Source organism: Sminthopsis crassicaudata, chromosome 5 (assembly GCF_048593235.1).
Source record: "Sminthopsis crassicaudata isolate SCR6 chromosome 5, ASM4859323v1, whole genome shotgun sequence".
Taxonomy (NCBI): domain Eukaryota; kingdom Metazoa; phylum Chordata; class Mammalia; order Dasyuromorphia; family Dasyuridae; genus Sminthopsis; species Sminthopsis crassicaudata.
The window spans coordinates 8,593,414-8,615,260 of NC_133621.1; the positions used below are offsets into that span (position 1 = coordinate 8,593,414).

Genomic DNA, 21,847 nt, shown 5'->3' on the forward strand with positions numbered 1-21,847 from the left:
GGGGCTCCTTGGGTAATGTACTAAAACTGAAATTCAGTGGGAGCCACGTGACTGCTAGTCAGACATACTCATGCAGCTCCCACAGAAGTTTGAGCAGCGTGTCCAATTGGGAAATGAAAGGGTAGCCCAAAATAAGCAAAGTTGATTGTCTTATTCCAATTTCCCTCTTGCCGCTGGGGCTGACGTCACCTCTAAATCCAGCTATTCATTCACCACTATTGGCTGCTCTGGTGTCTGTAGACTGATTTTTTTGTTTTGTTTTGTTTTTGAAGAGGGACCACGAGAGTTCTTAACTTAGTTCTAAGGGGTTTGGCAAAGTCTCTGTGAACATAAATAAAAGTACATGGTTCTATGTATATGTATATGGGGGTGTTGGAGAAGAATGGATGGGCCTGGAGTCAGAAATGTCTCTGTCCAAGTGTTGTCTCTGACAAATTCTGGCTGTGTGATCCTGGGAAGGGCAGGGTGTTAGACCAGTGTTGTCAGGTGTGGAGACTAAAACTATAGGGTTAACATGGTGGCCCAATGGAGAGAGCCCTCAGCAATTCTGGAGGCAGGAGAACTCGAGTGGCTACAGACACTTGGCCTTTATTAGTGTGTGATGCTCGACAAGCTATTTAAGCTCAATTGCCTTGCAGAGAAAGAGGTGGAGAGGGACAGAAGGAGGAAGGGAAGGAAAGGGAGGGAGAGAAACAGAAAAGAGAGAGATGAGAGTCAAACAGACACACAGAGGGACAGAGATAAAGAGACACAGAGACAGAGAGACATGGGGAGCAAGCACACAGAGACAGAGAGAGAGAGACAGAGTGACAGAGAGAAAGGGAGAGAGAGAGACAGAGACAAAGAGAGAGAGAGAGACAGAGAGAAAGGGAGAGAGACAGAGACAGAGAGAGATAGAGAGAGAGACAGAGAGAGACAGAGACAGAGACAGAGAGAGAGGGAGAGAGAGAAAGGGAGGGAGGGAAAGGGAGAGGGAGAGAAAGCGGGAGAGAGGGAGAGAGGAAGGGAGGAACGGAGGGAGGGAGGGAGGGAGGGAGGGAGGGGGAGAGAGAGAGAGAGAGAGAGAGAGAGAGAGAGAGAGAGAGAGAGAGAGAGAGAGAGAGAGAGAGAGAGAGAGAGAAAGAAAGGGAGGGAGGGAAAGGGAGAGGGAGAGGGAGAGGGAGAGAGACTCACTCTAAACTGCAGATGTGGTACCCATGGACTGCAAATTATCTTAGAAAATGTTGTATTAACATGATATGCATTCCATTGTATTTTTATTTATTTTGTTATATATTTTCAGTTTTGTTTTGTAGTTCTTCTCTCCGAGAGCACATGACTTGTTTAAGGACATATAACTACTAAGGGTCTGGGCAGGGATTTGAATTCAGAACTCCCAGCCTCGAGCCCAGAATTCTTTCTTCTGCACCACATGATGTCCTGTGGTAATTATAATTGGAGTTCTTGCTTCTACTGAATGTTAAGTACGTGATTTAAGTTTAATTTCTGGTTTTTACTCGGTCATTTCCAGTGGTGTCCAACTCTCTGTGACCCCATTTGGGGTTTTCTTGGCAGAGATTCTGGAGTGGTTTGCCATTTCCTTCTCCATTCACTTCTAGTATCATAACTATTCATTTGGCATTCAAGTCCAGATTTAAACTTGTAGTCCTCTCTCTCCATATCACGGGAGACTTGGCAGAGTTCAGCTACCCTGTCTAGTCTCTGCTCCCCCTGATACCGGTTCCCTCATTAGCCCTGGCCATAGCACGGGACAGATAACCCTTTTGTTTGGACTGTGGAGCGACTCCATCACATTTGGCATTCTTTTCTCTAAAATCCAAAGTGTTTCTGGGAAATAAGGGAGAAATTGGAGAGGAGTGGGGAGAGGGAAGGCCAGGAGCAGAGGTTTTGCAAATCACGTATGTTTATTGAAATCTCTAATAAGGTCTTCAAAGAAGGAATGGCTCCTAAGTGTTGAGTTTTATTGGCTGTCTGTGTTTCACAGAAATGCTTCCAAGAGTCTTTTCCTGAAGTTCCAAGATTCATTTCTGGGACTATCGCCTTCAGACCCCAATGGTGTTTCTTCTCCTGCCAGACTATTATCCATCCAACAGATTTTTTAAGGCTCTTTTTACTATTTTGGATGGATCGCTAGAGATCCTAGTCAATGAATGTGGCCATAGCCATTCCTGGAGTTTATGGATGGAGCACATCCTCAAGTTCACCAAAGTTAACAAAAGGGTACTGCCATTTGTAGCTAGGGGGCACCACAGAGCATTGAAGATCTGAGCTCATTTTCCTTAGACATTTAGTGGCTGTGGTACCTTAAGCTGCTGACTTGACTTCTGTCTGCCTCGGTTTCTTATTCCTAAAAGTAAGGGTAATAATAGCTCCTACTTCCTGGTGTTGTTGTGAGGATAAAATAAGGGAAAAGTCGTGGTATTGCTGTTCTTATCTCCACTTGGCAAATGTGAACATTGAGACCCATAATGCTGAAGTGCCTCATCCCTGGTCCCTGAGGGACTTAGTGCTGGAGCTACAGCCTGCTCATCTTTACTCCAAGCCCTACTGCTTCTCCATACCTGGACCAGACTTAGTCCTACGGAGGTAACTGTCTGGTCATGATGCTAATAATAATAACAGCTGCCATTTATAGAGCACTTCTACAATCACATATTTAATCATATTATCATATCTGAGCTTCACAATAATCTGATGGAATGGACCATTATTATTCCCATTTTAAAATGAGGGAATTGAGGCTCAGCAAGATTGTCTTTCTCAAAGTCACAAACTGGCAAGCGTCCAAAATGGGATTGCAAACCGGGGCCTTCTCACTCTGGGTTCCACCTTCTTTCTATAAGCCCAATTACACCAGTCAACAATCAAAAAGAGAGTCTTTCCATATTGATTTGGGGCCTCCTCATTGCTCCCGTCATTCGATGTCTTCACAACGTACGGTTTGATTTGTAGTTGCCAATGCAGTTTGATTGTAGAGTGTGAGAGGAGAGGACATTTAATCCAGTGAGTTTAGAAATTGAGAAGCAGAGTAGATTGTGAAGAGGTTCAGAAACTAAGCTTTAGAAGGAGTTTATTGAATGGAGAATCACATGGTCAAATCTACACTTAAGAAAAAGCCAACATAAAAGCAAAGGAAGGACTCAGGGATGGAAAGATTAGAGAAACATCCTTACATAAAATGTGTGTGTGTGTGTGTGTGTGTGTGTGTGTGTGTGTGTGTGTGTGTGTGTGTGTGTGGTTCTTACCAAGGGCAAAGAATCAGTTTATGAAGGGAGATATGGAGAAAGAGATGACCCGATAGGAGCCTGTGCTCAGATAAAGGAATGGCAGAGTGTGTGATTATCCCTCTGGAATATTGGTGAGATCCACTCTGGGACCTTTCTGTTCTTGATTGAGGTTGGGAGAAACAGGTCATTGGCTTTCTGGAGTCAGAGAGTTTGGGGTTTGGAAGTCTAAAGGAGGAGCAGCATTATGAATGCTGAAATTCCCCATACTACCTTTGAAATTGGGGATCTAGAAAGTGTTAAAAAGTCTAAGGAAGGAGAAAGAATAACTTGAGGGCCGGACTACAATGACCCCTGTGATTTGGACCAAGAAGAAAGTGTTTCTTATACAGGCTTCCAAGGAGGAGAAGGTGATAAGGGGAGAATCTGGTAGTGGGTAATGAGGGGTATTATGATTCCCTCTCAGTGAAAGCTGAGAGATGCTAAGAATTGGAAAGACATGGTCCAGGATGAAAGGGAATGTATTAACTAATGGATGGGGATTCCAGAGGGCACAGGGGAATGGGTTTGTAGTTCTGAAGTGGGAGTTGGCAGGATAGGGTTGAAGATAACTATATCAACTGTTCTGATTTTGTGTGTGTGTGTGTGTGTGTGTGTGTGTGTGTGTGTGTGTGTGTGTTTTCTTAGGGAGTGAGGATTTACCTCTTAAATAGCAAGGTGTGAAGCCCTCAGCAAGTCTCAGTTAGCCCAGTACTTTCTCTAAGGTGGCACAACATTATTTTTGTTGCTTGTTTTGTTCCCAGTTCCTGTTGAGATTGCTCTGACGTAAAATGGGAGATGATGGCATCCACCCCGTTGGGTTTCTCTTAAACTGATTTTTAAGCATCTGTCCAGAAGCAGACAGGTTATAATTGCTGCTTTTTCTGTGCTGTTGTTGTGATTTTTTCCTCTTCTTTTTAAGCTGGGTACTTATTTACTTCATGCAAAGTATAATGTTGGGATGGTACAATGTGCATCAGCCATGGGGAGATTGGAACGAGAAAAGGTCATGGCTTTTCCTGGAGCTTCACACTGTGCGTCTGAGTCCATGGGAACTCAATCCATCCAGGGCCCTGACACAGCTCCCCAAAACAGCCCCACACGAAACAACTCCGGCCTTCACCCTTTCTGTTCAAAATGGAGGGTTTTTTCCAACGTGTTTCTCTCATCCTCTGTAACCCAGTAAATCCTGCAAAGCTTAAATAAGAATTACTTAGGATTGCAATATCCCATAAGCAGCCTTCCTCCCCCTCATTCTAAGGAATATTTAAGTTAATATGAAACTATATCCTCCCTATTGACTTCTTTACACAAACCTCCCCAGTCTTTCAATAAAGTCCATATTAGGATAAAACCATAGGGTTCCGTGTTGGGGTTTGCCCTTCCCCTCCCTTCTTCGGGTCTAATTTTGGAAAATAACAAGTATCTAACCTGGGCATGGGTAATGATCAGAATGTCAATCACCATTTTTAATTTAAGTCTGTTCCAATCGTGACACCTCAGAGCACAAAATTAGTCACACATGTAGGGGAGAGTCCCGGGAGAGCCAACAGAGCTGGCAAAGGAGAGGCCGGCTACCAAAATTGTGTCTGTGCATTCACAGCCCAGCAGGGTTGCAAATCATGTCCCTAAAGTTAGGAGATGGATTTCCCCCATAAATTCTGAAACAGCTTACTCACGGTAATGCTCCGCTCCCTCTTTGCTACAAATCAGATTGCTGCGAGCTATACATCTTTCGAGAGCATTCTGCTGCCCGTTTCAAAAATTTCCTCACTAGTAAATTAGTGCCAGGCTAAAAAAAAATAAAAAAATCTTCAGATCCAAAGGCATTAAACCCAAAAGGAAAGTCCCATAAGTGTGAGAAGGCCTTAAAGAAGAAGTTAGTTGGGCCTATTTAAAAATACTGTGATTCAGTGGACTAAATCATAATTGCTTTGGCCAAAAATAAATAAATAAATAAAATACTGTCATATGTAGATTGTCCTCCCCAGAGAGCTCACCCTCTATGTGCTTCTTGCCAGGAGGGAGTGAAAATAATCTTAAGAGATTAATAAAAGGTTGTCTTGAACTCAGGAGAGGCCTATGTGTGGATATGAGCACATCAGGGACAGACTACTTTGGAAATTGCAAAAGGGGAGAAAATTAGTCTAGGAAAACTACTCAAGTTATTCTCTGAGACTGATAGTCCATAGGATATCTTGGTGAAAGGGCTATAAAGAGAATACATCTTTCTTCTTTCCTTCATTCCTTCCTTCTTTCCTTCATTCCTTCCTTCTTTCCTTCCTTCCTTCCTTCTTTCCTTCCTTCCTTCCTTCTTTCCTTCCTTTCTTCCTTTCTTCCTTCTTTCCTTCCTTTCTTCCTTTCTTCCTTCTTTCCTTCCTTCCTTCCTTCTTTCCTTCCTTTCTTCCTTTCTTCCTTCTTTCCTGCCTTTCTTCCTTTCTTCCTTCTTTCCTTCCTTCCTTCTTTCCTTCCTTTCTTCCTTCCTTCTTTCCTTCCTTCCTTCCTTCCTTCTTTCCTTCCTTTCTTCCTTCTTTCCTTCCTTTCTTCCTTCTTTCCTTCCTTCTTTCCTTCCTTCTTTCCTTCCTTCCTTCCTTTCTTCTTTCCTTCCTTTCTTCCTTCTTTCCTTCCTTTCTTCCTTCCTTTCTTCCTTCCTTCCTTCCTTCTTTCCTTCCTTTCTTCCTTCCTTCTTTCCTTCCTTTCTTCCTTTCTTCTTTCCTTCCTTCCTTCCTTCTTTCCTTCTTTCCTTCCTTCCTTTCTTCTTTCCTTCCTTCCTTCTTCCTTTCTTTCCTTCCTTCCTTCTTTCCTTCCTCCCTTCCTTCCTTCCTTCCTTCCTTCCTTCCTTCCATCCTTTTATCTATATTTACCCTTCTCTTTATTTCTCTTCCTTCCTTCCTTTTTTCTTTCTTTCCTCCATGCCTCCCTCTTTTCCTCCTTCATTCTTTTCTTTCTTTCCTTCTTTCTTTCTTCCCTTCTTTCCTCCCTCCTTCTTTATTCCTTACTTCTTCCTTTTACTTCCCTTCTCTCCCTCCTTCCCTCCCTACTCCTCTCTCCCTTATTCCTTCCATTTCCTTCCTCCCTCTTCCTTCCATCCTGCATCCCTCTCTTTCCCCCTTCCTAATTTAAATAAAAGAAAAAAAAACTGTTATTATACCTATAATTATTATAATCATATAGCACTTTTTAAGTTTGCAAATAGTTTTCACATACATCATCTCATTTATATTGTCTCACATATATTATTTTATCTTCATAATAATTCTATGAAGTAGCTATCATCATCATTATCATCATCACTATTTTATAGATGAAAAATTGAAGAAGAGAACATTTAAATGATTTGGTCAAGATCACAAAGCTATAAAAGTGGCAGAATCAGGATTTGAACTCTGTCCTTCCTTCTCCTAAGTCCAGTCCCCTTTCTCACATACCAGCTAACCACTGCTGATAGTCATTGTCAAGAAAACAAAATCACACATTTGTTAAGTCTGAAAATGCCTGAGTGTTCTATGGAGCCCATCGGCTCTCTGTCAGGAAATGAGATGAACATACCATCCATGGTCTTTTGGAACCACAGCTCACCATTGCAATGAGCAGGGTTCTCAATGTTTACCATATTGTTATCATGGCAGAATTTTCCATTCTGGTTCTGCTCATGTTAGCCTCCACTGGATCACACAACAAGCTTCTCTAAATTGTCCCCTTCACCGTGCCTTATGGCCCTACCCCATTTCATGACATTCGTCTGTCACCCTAATTTGTGCAGCCATTCCCCAGTGGAGGAATTCTTTTACTTTCTTCTTTGTTCTAACAAATAGCTAAAAATACATTTGTCCATATGGATCTTTTCCTTTTTTTCTGTGATATCTTTACTGGGTAGTCCTACTACTGCACAATCTGAAGACTCTGGAGTCAAAATTTCTGCTTGCTTTACAGAATGACTGGGCTACTTCACAATTCCAAGCGCAATTACAGCGCCTGTCTTCCCTCAGACCTTCCAACAATTGTCTTTTTTCTTTCTTGTCATCTTTGCCAATCTGATGAGTGTGAAAGAGAAACTCGGAATTGCTTTAATTTACCTTTCTCTAATTATTAGTGATGTGGAACATTTTATATAGTTATTTATAGCATAGAATTCTTCCTTTGAAAACTGCTCAAATCCTTTTGACAATTGGAGAATGGATTTTATATTTGAATTAGTTCCTTTTACACTCTAAATGGGAGACCTTTATCAGATAAAGAGTACAACCTTGCTGCAGGGATTAATTTTCCAGGATTAACTGTTTCCCTTCTAATTCTAATTATATTGATTTGGTTTGGGTAGAACGCCTTAAATTTCATACCATCAGCAGATTCTGTTTCATTTTTTTAAATCGTTTTTATTTACCAGATAGATGCATGGGTAATTTCACAACATTGACAATGGCCAAACCTTTTGTTCTAATTTTTCCCCTCCTTCCCCCCCCCCCAATGGCAGGTTGACCAATACATGTTAAATATCTTAAAGTATAAGTTAAATACAATATATGTATACTTTTCCATAGTTATTTTGCTGTACAAAAAGAATTGGACTTTGAAATAGTGTACCATTAGCCTGTGAAGGAAATCCCAAATGCAGGCCAACCAAAATAGAAGGATTGGGAATTCTATGTAGTGGTTCCTACTCATCTCCCAGAGTTCTTTCGCTGGGTGTATGTGGTTCAGTAACAGCTTCTGTTTCATATTCTGTGGTGTCTCTCACCTTTTGTTATGAATCCTTCCCCTCACCATAGCTAGAAAAAGTATTTTCTTGCTCTTCTAGTTTGTGTATGGTAGGCCCTTTAACATCTAAATCAGGTGTCTATTTAGTAATTAAACTGATATCCATGAAATATTGGTGCCTCCAAAAATTCAAGCTAAATTGCCCATCCACAGATTCAACTCCCTGCTAATTATTTTATGTTAGGATTACATTAAACTCTTTGAGGTTGGCAACTGTTCCATTCTTTGTATTTGTACAGAGCTTGACACATAGTGATCACTCAATTCTTATTCATTCACTCATTATTGTGTTCCTGGGACTTGCAACTTTTATTATAGTCTTGTTACTCTTAGAAATTAGCACTCATCAATCTAGAAAATTCAAGTCGGAATATTAAGATTCAGTAGGGAAGCGGGGAGAGAAGGGGTTACAAGAAACTAGAGATGATCCGGGTGATGTTAGGAAAGGTCTCCTGCTGCCTGCTGTTGGGGAAAGGGGTCTGGTCTGGGGATTGGGGCTCTGGGTTGATTCGAAGAATGTCCCTATGTCCTGAAACTAGGATAGACCAGATCCTTTTTTTTGCCCATCCATGCCTTTGGGAATATCAGCAAAATGTCACCATGGGACAGAACACTGGGTTTGGAGTTAACTGGGGTACAATCCTTACTCTGCCATTTTCTACCTGACTTATTTTGGACAAGACATTTCACCTCTATATGCCTCAGTTTCCTCACCTGAAAAATGAATGGATTGAACTAGAGGATCTTCAGGGTACTCTCCAGAATAACTCTGGATTTCCTGGATAGCCTAAGCTTCCTTTTCCCTATGATTAATGGCAGTCTTAGAAAATGGCCCTTAGACCTCAATCCTATCCCCTGCCTTCCTGCCTCCAGATAAAATAGTCTAGAGCTTTTATTTAATTTTCCTGTTACTCAAATTACTGCATTATTTTTTTAACAAGGATTGGATTTTTAAGAATTGGGCTAAAGCCCATCAGGCCTCCCCCAGGTTTGCCCTGCCCCTTGGGCCAGAGCATATGACTTCCTGACTAAAGTGAAAGGAAATTGCCTTTTGGATTTCATACAGCCCAACTTTCACTCCTCATTTTTGGGGAAGGGCAAATGTCTGACCTAGAGAATCCCTAACCAGCTTTTGGCTCTAAAAATAAGACTGAAGCTGTGTATACTACTTGTGGGTCGTGCGATCCTATAATAAGTCATATCCCATACAAAGTACACATGTTTTTGGCAACTGTTGGAAATCCATCAACTCAGGCCATGATATTTTGAGTTTTTAGGGCACTTTTGAGGCAGCATGGGGCAGAGAAGAGAGCTCTGGATTCAGATCAGAGGCGTGGGACCAAGTCCTGACACAGTCTGTGCTGTACTGGGTCAACTTATCTACCTTCCCTTTTCCTCACATGTAGAATGAAGGGTTTGGGCTAGTTAGTACCTAAGGTCCTTTTGCTTACTACTTGTGTAGCTTGAGGCAAATTACTTTACCTAAATGGCCTCAACTTCCTCAGCCTGTAAAATTAGAAGAAAATCTTAACGTTATCTTCGAGGGCTTGATCTAGGAAATTATCACCTTTCAGTGAATTAGCCAGGCAACAATCATTTATAAAGAAGCACAAAATATCTGCTAAGGGCTGAGAGGCCAGAAGTACATTTGGAGCCCTTCAAGATTTATAAAGAGGGGGGCACGTAGGTGGTGCACTGGATAGAACACTAGTCCTGAAGTCAGGGGGATCTGAATTCAAATTGGACAGGTCATTTAACCCTGACTGCTTTGCCCCCCCCCAAAAAAATATACATAGATGAACTTAGGAGTTTTCCATGTTAAATCATTTAAAGTGTCATTATAGGTTCTCAAAAAGGGATTTCTAAAGTCCCACTTAGAAATGGTTGAGGTTTTCTGAAAAGTAAATTTGTAAATAAATAGAAAAACAACCTGCCCTTGACTTTCTGAGACTAACATGTGCCATTCCCCATGTATTTGATTTTTCTTGTGTCTTCAGTTCTTAGCCAGTGCTCGACACATTGGACTCAACAAGTAATTGTTAAATGACTGACTGATCCACTCACCTAAGTAGATCAGTTTGTAGATAATAAGAACTGTCTACTAATTAAAAAAAAAAAACAGAACTAGGAAGAAAGAATGGAATGATATGAGGAGCAGGATCTTGTGGGAATCAGTTTGTGAAATAAAGAGGGAAATGGCCAGGTCAGACAAATGTGACATTTGTCTACCCTCTCAATAGCCTGAGATTCTGTAGTGTCCCTGATCTGTTCATATAACAGAAAGAAGCTCATAAGTTTTGGTCATGATGGAAAAAGAAAGTGGGAATGATGGAAATGTTTCCATCCAGTTGGTTTTTCAAGGACTCGGTGACTCTTTTGACATTAAAAAAAGTATTTTGAAAAGTCACTAAGTGAATGTGCTGACAAGGAGCAGAAATATTACACTGAAGCATCAGAACCCTTTAATTCAAAGTTTGAGTGAGTATTTTTAATTTTAGCAAGAGTAGAGAGGGAGAAAAGGGGACTTTGAATGAACTGGTTCCATCTTAGACATTTCAAATTTGCCATTATATTTTTTGTATTTCAAAAAAATGACAGCAAAGATCCTAATTCAAATAGAACCTTCCTATCTAGATTTTCATGTTCTCCTTTTACATGTACATCTCATACTAATCTCCTGGCTGCTAGACCTTTTCCTCTTACCTCAAATTACAGGATATTTTTTGTGTGTATGTGTGTATGTGTGTATGTTTGTGTGTGTTTGTGTGTGTGTGTGTATGAGTGTGTGTGTGTGTGTCCATGGGATGTCCCACTCATAGAATGGAAACTCCTGGAGGGCAAGAATTTTTTCATTGTTCATGATACATAGCATATAACTAAATGCTTATTTATTCAGTACTTGATTAGAGGGGCTCTAGGTCCCCTACACACACACACACACACACACACACACACACACACACACACATTTCAGTGAGTGAGCCAGTTAACAATCATTTATAAAAAAGCACAAAATATGTGTCAGGTGCTCTGCTAAGGGCTGAGAGGCCAGAAGTCCTCTTGGAGTCCTTCAAGATTTACAAAGATGGGGACACCTAGGTGGTGCATTGTATAAAATATTTGAAGATCAGGAATCAAATCTCCCTCCTTCAATGCATTTATGTGACCCTGGAGAAATCCAAGATTAAAGGTTTATATTGCTTATATAGAAGTGGAGGAGGTGGGACCTTAAAGATGTCTTCCCATGATCCCTCCTACCTCAATGACATGAAATACTAAGCATTCATGTATGGGATTCCCTTTATGTTAAAAATTGTATTTGCCCATTGCACATTTGTCTTGATTTTAGTACCAAAAATTCATCTTTGGTCAAGGAAACAAGCTTTTACAGCATGAAAACACCATGGACCCATTTTTTCATCTACCTATTTACCCAGGGGGATTGGCCCTGCCTCACAAATGTGTTCAGCCACATCTCCAGGACAAAAAACACGCTTCTGTTGTTTGGGACTTCAATTTCACTACCTTACTGTCCTGAGATTTCTCCTTATAACCTTTAGAAATATACTTTCTTTTTTTGGGTATTTTCCCCTAGGCAAACAAGAGCCAATCTTAGAATTTCTGGCTTGTTCTATTCTGGGAAATTATCAGCTACAGGCAGCAAATTCAGGCAATCTCTTCTGAGTTCTGAAGACTGGAAACGAAATCAGGTTTGAGCAAAATCTTCTTCCCTTCACATACATGTGGTAGGGGGAATCATTTTTATATTTCAGATATCAGGTGTTAATTATGAATAATAATTATTATAATTAGTTTTGGTTAATATTAGTTAATGTTAATTTTTTTTTCTTTTAGAAAAAAATGAATTCATTTAATGCTTTATAAGAACCTGGATTGAGAGTAATACTCTGACCATTAAAATGAAAAGAAAGGTACATTTAGATAATCCTTTAAAGTTGGCAAATTGCTTTATTTATACACACATATTGTGTATAATGTGCATGTACCATATATTGTCATCTGTGAAGTAGCCATTATTATCATCCCTTCTTTATAGATGAAAAAAATGGAGACTTTGAAGGACTCGGTGTCTTGCCCAGATGATAAGTATCTTAAGTCAAGTCTATCTACCTTCAAGTCCAATATTCTATCCTCTCCATCATGTTCTCTGCAAAAAGAGAGTGAGCATTCTCCAGTCCAACTCCATTGATTTCACAGGTGGAGAAACTTGTTGATAGAGAAGATCAACTATTAACAATCCCAAGCTAGGGATGGAAGCGACCATAGACCATGTTTGGTTTAGCCTAAATTTAGCCTAAATCCATCATTAACAAAGGAAGGTATGTCAGGGAAGTAAAGCAATTTGCCTTTGCTCCCATACTGTCAGTAGTGGAAGGTCTTCTGCTTAATCTTCAGAGACTCAAGATCACTTTATAGCATGACAAGACATGGGAAGAAGACTTTGGTGATCATTAGAGATATCAAAATGGGCCCATTTTTGAAATAATGGGGTTCAGTCCAATCTTCTGCATGGGATTCTGAATTAGCCTATGAATTTCTTCTGTTCAAGGGCCAATCGGAGTCACTTATTTTACTAACTTGATGGTCTGATTGGGGCCTATTGGTTCATTTTTATATTTTCTGTCATACAGGTTCCCATTTCTTTAATATTAGTGAAATTATATAAGCTTATTTGAAAACTTATAACAAAAAAAAAAAAAGGCCACACCATAAGCTTCTGAGTGCAGGCAATCTATGCATCCCCAGTGTTGAGCACATAGCATATTGCAAGTAGTAGCCACTTAAAATATGTTTGTTGGATTGGGCTGGGCCAGTCGATTTCCTTGTCTTCATTTTCAATTGGCCAATCACATATACATGTATACAAACATACACGTCTTCGTGTCTTTTCTTTCTGATAAGAACCTTCTTGGAAATAGTTCCCTTGATGGCATCTCTGTGACAGAGGGCACAATTTAATAACTTTCCTTGTGTAATTTTAAATGACTAAAATAATTCCCATCTCCTCAAGAACTGAATTATCATGCTTGCCTTCTTCTATCTCCTCCAGCAGAGAGGTGAGGGTACTACCCAGTGTTTAACATTTTCCCTAGTGTATGAGGTGCATGTTTATAGCTTAGGGTTGAAAACGTTTCTTTTGGAACCAGCATCTTATTGGGGAGTTATTTTGAAATAGGAAATGTTATCAAGGAAAGAGTATCCCACTGATGAAGCCAGTGATCTAGCTAGACATCAGTGTATGAAAGGAAGGCTGCCCTCACAAAAGTCAGAACCGGGCGGGGGGGAAGAAAAAGCTCCGTAAGATTTGACAGATCTTACCCAGGGTAAGAAAAAGAGCAAGAGTGGGCGTAGGTGTTCAGTATTAACAACCTACCATTATACTTAATGAATGGGTACAATTCACAAATTTCTAGCAAACACAAAGGACTTGGTACAGGAGCATGGTCTGTCTGCTGTGGATGACTTTTTTTCATGCATGTGATCCATAGTAGGAGTGACAGTGTCACCTAATAATATTCTGGCCCAGAATCGTGCCCTTGGAATGAACATGCTTTGACTTGAAAAGCTAATTAACATTCAGCCTTTCTGTTTAGATTCATGTTCTTCCCATTCTCTACCTTGGCTTTCTGATCTCTTACTACATTTTAATGGAACTTTAATGTCTAATTGGAGAAAAAAGTTACAGTGCTGGGATCAAGAGGACCATTAGTGAGCATATTTGTGAAGATAAGTGATCAAAAGAAAGCCCCCCTGTCTTCCCCGCACTCCAAAATATTGATAGCAACACTTTGTGTGGAAGCTGCAGTTTGTAAACAAAGCAGTTGCCATCAAATGGAGGATGACTAAACAAACTATAGTGCATAAATATAACAGAAGATGACTCTGTTTAGGAAATGATGAGTGCTGAATGTAAAGGAACATAGAATGATCTGCATGAGGTGCTAAGTTCCAGGAAAGCATTGTCCACGGTGACTACGGCCATGGCAATGGCAAAAAGAACTGCACAATAAAAAAATTAAAAAAATTAAGCACTGTAGTGCATAAATATAACAGAAGATGACTCTGTTTAGGAAATGATGAGTGCTGAATGTAAAGGAACATAGAATGATCTGTATGAGGTGCTAAGTTCCAGGAAAGCATTGTACACAGTGACTACGGCCATGGCAATGGCAAAAAAGAACTGCACAATAAAAAATTAAAAAAAATTAAGCACTGTACTGCATAAATATAACAGAAGATGACTCTGTTTAGGAAATGATGAGTGCTGAATGTAAAGGAACGTAGAATGATCTGCATGAGGTGCTAAGTTCCAGGAAAGCATTGTCCACGGTGACTACGGCCATGGCAATGGCAAAAAGAACTGCACAATAAAAAATTTAAAAAATTAAGCACTGTCAAACAATAGTGAACATATTTGGCAGCCGCCAAAGAGATAGGAAAATGATCTTCACTGGATGCTTTGAAGAGGTAGGAAACTATGGATGTGGTATATCAATGGTAGATTTTGGTGATGTGCCAACTAGTTTTGTTAAGCTCTTTATCTTCTCTTTGCTTTTCTGCCTCTCTTTTTCTCTGTCTCTGTCTCTTTCTCTCTGTCTTTTCCTTTTTCCACTCTTCCTTCCCTCTCCCTTTTTCCCCCCTTTCTCCCCCCTTCTCTGTCTCTGTCTCTCCACCTCTCTGTTCCTGTCTCTCTCTGTGTCTTTCTCTCTGACTCTGTCTTTTTCTCTCTGTATGTGTGAAGAATGTATTTCAGAAGAATATATTGGGAAATGTAGGTAACACAAAAACAAAATGTAACAATAAAAATGTGATTTGAAAAGCATGGCCATGTCATTGGGAAGTAGCAGCCAAGCAAGGGAGCTGGTCATATGGAAACAAATTCATTTGTTTCCCCTATTATTTGATGCCTTTTCCAAGGAAGACTTTTCCAGGTTGTGAGGGATTTGTGCTCCTGCTCTCTCGCTCCCTAGGCTGCCTTCTTCTTGCCTCTGCCAGTGGGTTTGAGGAGCTCTGCAGGCACGGTAATGCTGCCAGGGGGGCGAGACATTGCCAGACTTTGGTATGCCTGCTCCTGATGCCCTCATACCTCTCCTCTGAACTCACAGCATCTATTTTGGTTTCATCTTTTTTTAACCTAGTAATTTCTTTCTATTTTGAGCCATTTGGACGGCACCTGTAAACACATCCACGTCACAAGTCCTAGGGGGCAGAAGCCTCCGGCTCATTCAATCCTCTTCTTCCAGAAGGGTCAGTGCATTGATTGCTGAGCACCCCCCAAGTTACCCAGATGAACTCTTACCAGTTTTATTGGAAATGCTTTGCAATGGGTTGAACAATAAAGATTTGCAAAATTGTCTTTAGATCAGAGATTTCAGGTTGAAAAGGACCTTAGAGAATGTCTGGTCCAGTTCCCTTATTTCAAGAGGAGGAAACTGAGGCCCAAGGAAACAGAAAACTTATGATTCAAAAGTAGGTTCTCTTTCTCCCAATTTTGCACCTTTATGGCATTCTTTTCCACCCAATCTCTTTGATGTTCACATGGAAACATTCAATTCAAATCAGTTTGTTTCACTTGAAGCACCATGATCAGTGGATAAAATGCTGAATCTGGAGCCAGGAAGATCTGGATTTAACTCCTAGCTAGTTTCTAGCTGGGTCATTTGGAGAAGTCATTCAGTTTCTCCTAGACTTGATTTTCCCATCTTTAAAATGGGGCTAACAATAGCACTTTGCAAACCTTCTTTGCAGGAGCTCAGATGGCCTTCCCAGTAAGCTGGTGAGGCAGATATTTGTGTTATCTGTTCTGTCCTGTGCTGTCATGGCTTCCTGTGTCATGTGTCATGTCATATTGCCTGGTGTATTTCCCAGCAAGAATGCATTAGCACTCGTTATGTCCACAGGGCCTGGCCCCCATTCAGCACCGGACAGAGTCTTATTGATTAATTGAGAACATGCTTGATGCCGGGGATACAACAACCATTGAGATAGTGCCTGTCCTTGAGGGACTGACAGTTGACAGTAAACATGATAATTTTTCATGTCTCTAATCCCCAAGGTCTTACTTCCTGGGCTTCCCACTCTCCTTGAGCTTTGCTTTAATATATTTCTTGGAGATGTCTCTCCGCTAGCTCTCTGGGTACAGCATCACTTTGCATTCCTTTGCATTGCGTGATACTTAGAAAAGAAACTGGGATTTGGATTTGGAGGACCTGAGTTCAAATCCCCTTCTTAGGCAAGTAGCTTGACTCTCTGTTCATCAGTTTCGTTATTTGTCAGAGGAGGAGCTTTTTCTGGCTGACCTCCCAGCTCCAGGTTTATGACTCTATCTAGGCAACACCATTGGATTTTGAGGTGAAAGGCCTCGTGTCATATTCCAGTTCTGCTGTTCACTGACCATCTGTGTGACCCACCTCAGACCCTGGCTTGTGCCCTTGGTCTTAATGAGAAATTAGAATGGGATGGACTCACCTACAACTGAATACAAAATCCTAAACTAAATGCTATCATGATAGCCATTATCATGTAAGTATAATGTAGTATTTTAAGCTTCATAAAACAGGCCTTCTAGGAAAGGCCCATCATTCTTGTGCTTTGCCATCCATCTTCTGCTCTGAAGTTAACTAGTTTTCCTGAGTCAATCATGGGATCAGGGCAGCTCCTGAGATTGTGGTTTGTGGAATTCTGGGAGTCTCTCTGCTTACGACCCATAGGTGGGAACTTGTCTCTGACATCCCATTGCACATTCAGTGTTTGATTTTCACACTAGCCCTTTGGGTAAAGTCTTATTATTACTTTCATTTTATAGATGAGTAAACTGAGGCTCAGTGTCCCATGGCCAATAGTTGGTATCTGAGGTGGTGTTCCAAGCCTGTCTTTCTGAGTCTCGGTTCAGCATTCTAACTCCTCTATAACGGGGGCCCGGGCTCGGGATCAGTGAGGGTGCAGTGTATGGCCGGAGCTCCATATGGTAAAAGGCACTGCTACCTCACCACTTATTGAAGGCCTGTCATTCCTGTATGGAGACATGGGGAAGGGGCTCATGTTCCAACAGGGTTCTTTCAGTGTCTGTATCCTGCCCTGGTGGAGAGACTTGGCAGTTTTTTGCTTTTATTTTTGATGTGAGGTATAGAGTGTCTGTGAGAGAATACAAATTAAAAACAGAAGCACTGGTAGCTGTGGTCCAAGGGGGATATTTTACCTCTCCTCTCAGCCCCAGCCCACCGTGGCTCATTCAGGAAGCTCCTGATTTTTTCTTTAAAGTCTCTAGAAAAAGGATGTCTGGCTCCAACCTTAAGAAATTCAAAGATGACAACTGAAAATAAGATGGTGTCCAAAGATACCCTATTTTGTGTATATGTGAATTCACACACATATATCTACACATACACACACAGGCATTTTTATACATACACATGCCTATATATACACATGTGCACAATACCTGTGTTTACGTGTACAAACATATATCTATACATGCACATATGTGAGTCATTTTCTTGTAATTTTTGGTTATATTCAATGCATTAAAAAAGTCACGTCTACTCTAGTGGACACGTTGCAGCCTCTAAGTCTTTCTGACTTACTCAGAAAGTCAGAAAGACTTGCCTTCAAATCTAGCCTCTTCTTAAAGGCACTTAAAAAGAGCCATTTTAAGCAGGAGCCAGAATTCTATCTTTCCCTTCCCCTTCTCCATCTTTTTGACTTTCTCCGCTTCTCTCCTTTCCTAATATCCCCTTATGCTCCCAATTTAACTAGCTGATCCAACTTCCTATTTTACAGATAAGGAAACTGAGGGCCAATGAAATGCAGTGACTTGATTTGCTCAGCTTAGGAAAGCAAGAGGTACAAGCCAGCTTCCTTCTTCCCTCTTGCCCTCCTCATCTTCAGCACCAATACCCATAATTCCTGGGTTTGTCCCTAGGATCCTCTGACTTGTTGGGAGATAAGATGCAAGCTTACTCCTGGATCAGCCCTGTACCTTTACCATCAATGAATTTTAAGCAGTTGGAGACATTGAAAAATTAATATTTATGAAAAGCACAGTACCTCTTAGAAGCGATGAATCAGATTATGTTTATCGGCACGCTTTTGTCTCTGCTGTAGTATTGAGAAATGAGCATTATTTTGTAAATGAAATGTGGACACCAAAACAAACAAAGGCAACCCAACAGGCCCAAACCACCCTGCACCCAAGGGATCCAACACCCAGTGTTTCCTGTTTTGTCTCTATGCTGGCCAAGGGCATCACCCTAGCTCACCACCTCCATCCTTTGCAGGTGCAGCACTGCACTCCAGCTCCCCCAAGTGCATTAGTTTGTTATGTAAACAGGTCCTCACCTAAGCAGATGTTTTGTCTAATGGGGAGCACTGGAGATGTCTCCCTGTAGGATCACCTTCTTCCGTGGCTGTGAGAACTCGCACCTGTGTCCACCACAAACAGCATTTGCTATAAACCCCAGGTGCCCTGTGAGACCAGCCTGGTGAAATATGCTCAGCCCATCATTGACATGTGCCAGGCAAATCTGAAGATGACAAGAATATCTGTGTGGAATAACTGGACGGGAGATTATAGATGTCACAGTAGAAGGGACTTTAGAGGCCACTTAGTCTAACATTTTTACCCTACAGATGAAGAAACGGAGACAGAAAGTGCTTTAAGGACTCACCTAAGTCACCCAGTTAAGAAATGTCTAGGGTAGGATGGGAATTTGGGTCTTCTTTCAAGCTTCAAACTCTGCCTACTGTGCCACCTAGAAGCCTGGGGGTAACAATACAGTTGGAGGAGCCTCTTTGCAATATTCATCTCTTTGGGTGATGTATAATTTGAGAACAAAGGACAAGCAACAACAACAATATATAGCTGCATGTGGGTACAGAGCACCTACTGCTCCAATAGAATTAGATTAAAATGCATTCTGTCATCACCACATCCAAGATCAGTGTCATGACCCACAATCCTTCTCATTGAGAAGAACTCAAATTCCTATATCAACTTTCAGAGTCACAGAGTCTAAAAATGGGAAAGGACTTCAGAAGTTGCGTTGTCCAACCCTTTCCCTCTTTAGTCTTCTCCTACAAATTCCCACCTAGTCGTTGCTCAAGAATAATAAGTGAGGGAGAAGCCACTTGTTCCCAACACCATCCATGCCATGTTGGGGGGAGCTCACGAAGAGGAAGCTTGTCTTTATGGCAAGAATAAATAAATGACTTGGCAACTTCTATTCTTTTAAGTAAAGCAGAATAGATAGATAGACAAATAGAGATATATAATTCTGCTTTTCCAAGAGAAGAGACCAAGAGGGATTTTCTCTCTCATCTATCTGTCTGTCTGTCTATTCAGCCATCTATCTATCTATCCATCCATCCATCCATACATCTATCAATCTATATATCTCTGCTGCTCATCTATCTTCCCCTCCCTCCATCCATCCTTCCATTCATCCATTCACCCATCTAGCCATCTATTTTTTCTATTTGTTTGTCAATCCCTCTATCTACCTATCTATACACAAATATACATATACAAATGTGCATACATATATACATGTTATACAGATATGTGTATCTCTATATCTATGTACATCCGTCTTTTACCTGAATGGTATATTAGGCCTGAAGTTAGGTAAATCTAAGTTCAAATCCAGCCTCAGATGCTTATTAGCTGTGTGACCTTGGACAAGTCATTGTTCATGTCCTTTATTAACCATTTCTCTACTGGGGAATGGCTCTAAGTTTTTTTATGTACTTGAATCAGTTCCCTATATATTTGAGAAATGAGATCTTTATCAGAGGAATGTACAATGTATGAAGTTTTAATATTACTTCTTTCTGATATCTTTTTTTTTTAGAAAAATGTACTTTTCTTGATTATCTCTTTTAATTATATCTATTCTATTTTTGCTTTTGCTTTGTCTGAAATAATGATTGTTACCCATACTTTTTTTTTTTTTACTTCAGCTGAAGCATAATAGATTTTCCTCCAGGACCTTTTCTTAACTCTGTGGGCATCTTTTTTTTTTTTTTTTTTTTTTTTAGTGTGTCTCTTGTAAATTCTTGTGTAATTCTGGTTTCTAATCTATTTTGCTATATACTTCCATTTTACAAATGAGCGCATCCTTCCATCTTACTTTCCTTCATTTATCCATCTCTTTTTTTATCCTGTCCCTCTTCAAAATTGTATTTTGCTTCCAACCACTGCCTTCCTCAATCCAACATTTCTTCTGTCATTTCCCTCATTCCATCTCATGTGCCTTTTTCCCTTTCATTTTTTCCCTTTAATAAAGTAAATTTCTTTACCAAGGAATATCTGTTTGTGTCTCTCTATGTATACCAGACACACACACACACGTATTTATATATGTTCCCATAAGTGAGACATGTGTTCATTCTTTCCCCTTTAAAATAACTCAGATGAGAGTAAGGTTCAAGCATTGCCCATCCTCTGATTTTCCCTTTCACTATATAAAAAGCTTTTCCTTGCATGTCTCATTTATTTGAGAGTATTTCCCCCATTCTACTTCTCCCTTTGCCAAGTGGGTCCCTTTTTCTCATCCCACTAACCCCTCCCCTTTTTTGAGATCATCCCAACATAATCAACTCACATTTATGCTCTTTGTCAATGAAGAATTCTTCTAAGTGCTTTAATAATAAAGTTTTTAATGGCTATAATGTATCATCTTCCCATGAGAAAGGTAAATCATTTAATGCTATTGAATCCTTTACAATTTCTCTTTTATTTTTACCTTTTTGTCTTTTTTAAAGTCTTGAGTTTAAATGTCAAACTTTCTATCAAGAATGCTTGAAAGTTCTCTATTTCATTAAATATTTATTTTTTCCCTGAAGAATTATACTCAGTTTCTCTTGGTAGTTTATTCTTGCTGTAATCCTAGCTCCCATGCCTGCCAAAATGTCCTATTCATCTGCTCCTTTAATGTAGAACTTGCTAAATCTTGTGTCAATTTGAGTATGGCTTTATAATATTTGAATGGTTATTTTCTGGCTGCTTGCAATATTTCTCTTTGACCTGCGAGTTTTGAACTTTGGCTATAATATTCCTGAGTTTTCATTTTAGTATCTCTTATAGGAGGTGATTAGTGGGTGCTTTCAAATTCTATTATACCCTATGGATCTAAAATTTGCTTTTATTGTTTCTTGAAATATGATGTCTAGGCTTTTTTAATCATAGCTTTCAGGTAGTCCAATAATTCTCAAATTATTTCTCCTCATTTTATTTCCAGCTCAATTGTTTTTTTTTTTTTTTTCTGATGAGATGTCTCACACTTTCTTTTTTTAATTCTTTTCACTTTGTTTTATTGTTTCTTGAAGTCTCATGAATTTATTACTTTCCAGGTTCCTAATTCTAATTTTCAAGAAATAATTTTCTTCAGTGAGTTTTTGAACATTTTTTTTTTCCAATTGGCCGATTCTGCTTTATAAGAAATTCTTTTCTTCACTGAATTTTTGTGTCTCTTTTAGCATAAGCCAATTCTGCTTTTTAAGATGTTATTTTCTAAATTTTTGTGCCTCTTTTATCAAACTGTTAATTCTCTTTTCATAAGTTTCTTGCATCATTTTTTTCTTTTCTCATTTTTTTCCCCTACCACTCATCTCTTTCTTTAACTCTTCCAGGAAATCTTGTTGGACTTTTGCGTTGAGGCTTTCATTATAGATGTTTTCTTATTGTTATCTTTTTCTGAGATTGTCTTGGTCTTTCCTGCCAGTATGATAGCTTTTTATGATCAAGTTTTTTTGTTGTTTTTGCTCATTTTCCCAGCTTACGTCTTGACTTAGAATTTTATGTTAAA

The 21,847-nt window shown here is 39.9% G+C and overlaps 1 protein-coding gene across 1 annotated transcript in view; it reads left to right on the forward strand.

Moving 5' to 3' along the window:
- HDAC9 (histone deacetylase 9) overlaps positions 1–21,847 on the forward strand; it is a 697,702-nt gene that overhangs the window by 140,796 nt on the left and 535,059 nt on the right.